The sequence below is a fragment of the Penaeus monodon genome, chromosome 31 (assembly GCF_015228065.2).
Source record: "Penaeus monodon isolate SGIC_2016 chromosome 31, NSTDA_Pmon_1, whole genome shotgun sequence".
In the NCBI taxonomy this organism is placed as follows: domain Eukaryota; kingdom Metazoa; phylum Arthropoda; class Malacostraca; order Decapoda; family Penaeidae; genus Penaeus; species Penaeus monodon.
Window position 1 is genome coordinate 24,334,657 of NC_051416.1, and position 597 is coordinate 24,335,253.

At 31.7% G+C, this 597-nt stretch overlaps 1 protein-coding gene across 1 annotated transcript in view; it reads right to left on the reverse strand.

The window, feature by feature from the left end:
• Positions 1 to 597, reverse strand: part of LOC119593124 (transmembrane protein 64-like) — a gene marked incomplete in the record, with an annotated part of 46,170 nt that overhangs the window by 39,204 nt on the left and 6,369 nt on the right.

The window sequence follows — 597 nt, forward strand, 5'->3', positions numbered from 1 at the left end:
AGGCAAGGACAATGGGAGGGAAGCTAAAATGTAGGTGTGACTGTGTGCATGTAAGTGTGCATACAATACAATTACAAGTGTCCAGTTCTTAATGTCTGTATGAGTTTATTTTATATGCTGTCAATCAAATAACCAAAAACTGCGGACTTTTCATTCTGCATGATTTACATTCACTATAATTAAAGCATTCGGCGAATTACAATATATTAAGTTAAAAATATTTTCTAAACTGACCACTTGACTCACCAAAACGTTTACTGCATTTTCCTTGTATTTACAAAGACTCATTCTAATTTTAATTCACACAGTTAACACAACAACAACGGCAGTGAACAAATAAAATTAAAGAAAGTTCAGGACATAATTAATGTTGTTATTCTGCCCAAGGGTTACGCTGTTCAGAATATTCTCTGAACAAATTGAGGCAGAAAGTGATCGATTTTCAATGGAAATTTATCATTTCATGGACAATAACGTGCTTACAACATATATCTTTGTTAATTTCTCTAACATGAAATTTTATTATTAACTACAGGTGGAGTTAAATTGAGTACTGAGAGGTCTATTTTTCTACAGATACTTTTCATCATTTTAATG